The 3,274-nt window shown below is 35.3% G+C and overlaps 1 pseudogene; it reads right to left on the bottom strand.

The window, feature by feature from the left end:
- Window positions 1–1,878: 1,878 nt before the first annotated feature.
- Window positions 1,879–2,148, bottom strand: LOC111549993 (annotated as a pseudogene).
- Between the last annotated feature and the right edge of the window lie 1,126 nt (window positions 2,149–3,274).

The following is a 3,274-nucleotide window of genomic DNA, read 5'->3' as shown; positions in this document are numbered from 1 at the left end:
CAACAAAATTTATATAGGGAATTATATATTAGTGCATTGACAATTATTAAGAAAAAACAATTATTTTCATGAATTTGTTTTCTTTTTGACAGTTACATGTAGCAGTGTCTTTGGTTTATTACATATTTGGTGAGCCTTGATTAACTTAATTCAGGAAACATTTTGTTAGTATTTTTTTCAAGAGTGCACAACTTTCCCTTTCTGTAATCCAATTTATCTTTTTTCTCTGGTTTGTCAAATATTACTGCTTCTGGGATGATCTTCCATACCTCTTTTTTTTCTTTTTGGTTTGAATTTTGTGCCAAAACAATATTAATTGATTTAATATTCCAACTGACTAAACTGCTGCATTCAATCAGGTACCTATGAAATCTACGGAGTTTGGAATTTCAATTATTATGTTTTACCATTCCAGATCTCTGCTTCTATTTTTCACTGATCAGCCTGTACATTTTGTAAATAAAATAATTTTATCCTTCTTATACTACTAGCTGTACTAATATTAAAGTTTACATTATGACCTATTATCTCTGTTTAGGTACTAGAACTTTTTTTAAGCAAGAAGTTTATTTAAACAACAAGACATTTGACTTGATCATGTGGGATACCGTCAAGGGAAAAAGAAAAAAGAGACTTGAAAGAAAAACTATTTAGGATTTATTTTATTTAGAGTAATTTATCCCTAATTACAGACAGATTACCCTACCTGTCTACGTACAAAAGAAATTATAAAATTGTCCTTGGTTTTATAATGATATATGAAAATGTTAAAATTCTTCAACTGAACAAGCCATGCAAGGATTTCTATTTTGTTGTTGTTGTTGCTAAAACAGTGAGAACAAAGTAACTTACTAGAATATAAAGAGAAGTGCTTAATGAGCATGACACTAATGTACAAAGGGGATTTCGTCACAGAACCAGGATTTTCCCCTCTCTCAGCTCCACTTGATGTTGGTCAAAACATACCACTGGCCATTCAGTGGAAAAAAAAATATATATATGTATATATACACACACACACATACACACACACATATATACACATACATATATATGCACACACACACATATATATATATATATAATGCACATATAACAGCTCTTTTTATTCTATGTTTTTTTTTTTTTTTTTTTTTTGACACAGAGTCTCACTCTGGCATCCAGGCTAGAGTGCAGTGGCGTGATCTTGGCACACTGCAACCTCCATCCCTTGGGTTCAAGTAATTCTCCTGCCTCAGCCTCCCTAGTAGGGATCACAGGCATGCACTACCATGTCCAGCCAATTTTTAAATTTTTCGTAGAGATGGGGTTTCACCACGTTGGCCAGACTGGTCTCAAACTCCTGACCTCAAGTGATCCACCCACCTTTGCCTCCCACATATAACAGTTCTTTTACATACAATTAAGGAATGGACCCAGCATGCTGGCTCATGCCTGTAATCCCATCACTTGGGGAGGACCACACAGGAGGATTACTTGAGCTCAGGAGTTTGAGAACATCCTGTTCAACATAGAGAGATCTCATCTCTACAAAAATTTTTTAATAATAGCTGGGCATGGCGGCACCTGCCTGTAGCCCCAGCTAATGTGGTGGCTGAGTTGGAAGGATTGCTTGAGTATGGGAAGTCAAGGCTGCAGTAAACCATGATCACATCACTGCACTCCAGCTTGGGGGACAGAGTAAGATCCTGTCCAGAAAAAGAAAAAGAAAAAAAAAAAGGTGAAGGTGTATCATAGTAGTCAGGATGTGATGGAACCAAATTGCAGTTTACTAATTAAGAATGTAATCTTGGTCTGTTAAGGACATTGTTCTGGAGTGAAGATGAGATGCACCTTCCCCGGCTGCTTTCCTTTTTCGCAGATCCCTCCTGTCTACTGCTAGAACACATCAGTTGTATCTTCACACCCCATTTCCAAATGTGCAGATGTGTCTGTTTCATTGATTGGCTGCCTGTAAAACTGGAATCTGATTTGCCTCATTGACAAGCCCTGTCGTTCACAGTAGGCTTTCATTAGTTTACTAAGTGGTATATACCTCTTCATCTTCATCTTAAGCTGCACTACACAACCATCATGCCCTGCCACCCTCAAATTAATACCATCATTGTTCTTGGTCTTGAATCTTTCCTGGAGTTTTTCATCAGCCATAGTCCCAGAGTCTTTTTGGCTGCCATTTCACAAAAGAGGTAACAAGTCTGCATAAACAAGCATTCAAGAAGCATCAGAAGCCTAGAATTGTATATGTTTATTGCTTTTGCTTCTTTTTGCCTATGTTGGTAATCATTAAATTAATGGTGATTATGGTTTATGTGTCATAAAAGTAATCAAGAATTCATATTTCCTCAATATAGATAGTGCTTATATTGGTCATAATCTCCTTCTAATAATTGAGCAAGATACTATATATATTTGGGTGGGATTACTAGCGTTTTATTTTCTTAAAGAGGGCACTGTGCCTGTCTGATTCTGTGCCAGCACTGACTTATACAGGTAGTATGCAAAGTCCCCACTGATAGGAAGTACTATAGATAAGGAATGTGTGGAAGATGCACAATCTATGTGATCATAATGAATTTTCTATAAGTTTTGTCCTGTGGTGTTATCTCTGAAGACTCACCACATCACCTCAAATGAATGATGGATGCATTCGTCAATTAATAGGATTTAAATGATTTTCAAATACAGTGTGGGATTGTATAACTGTTTAGTTATATCTCTACAAAGGAAAATGATATGGTTTAATCACCCACAATAGATTAAATAGAAGCAAGCTTAGTGCTTAAGGAGAACAGCGGAAAAAAATATTGGAATAACAAAGGTATAAACATTTGATGGCTTCTATTTGTTCTTGAACATTGGAAGAACAAAACTGATGGCAAATTTAAAATATGGTTCTGTTAAAAAATAATACATGAGATGAATGAAATACATTTATAAGATTCTAAGTGTGTTAGAAATCTTTTCATAAAAAATAGTTTTCAGTGCAGAGAAACAAACTGATAATTCCAAATTGGACATGTGTTATTTAAAGGCAGAGCAATTACTTTAAAATACTTCTACAGCAGAAACCAAAAAAAAAATGGTAATCTTAGAAAGCATTATGCAAACATCTACGTTTCATTTATGTGTCTAAGTGAGCAAGCAGTATCAAGTGCCCGCCATGTTTTAAGCAGGTGATTTTGAAGTGATGAAAAACAAAAGTTTAAGGCCCCATTTTTGCCCTTCAAAATGTTACAGCGGTGTGCCTGACACAGGCACAAAAAAAAAAAAAAAA

This window comes from Piliocolobus tephrosceles, chromosome 7, assembly GCF_002776525.5.
Source record: "Piliocolobus tephrosceles isolate RC106 chromosome 7, ASM277652v3, whole genome shotgun sequence".
Lineage (NCBI taxonomy): Eukaryota > Metazoa > Chordata > Mammalia > Primates > Cercopithecidae > Piliocolobus > Piliocolobus tephrosceles.
The sequence above is the reverse complement of the archived record's forward strand: the minus strand, read 5'-3'. Positions and strand labels throughout refer to the sequence as shown.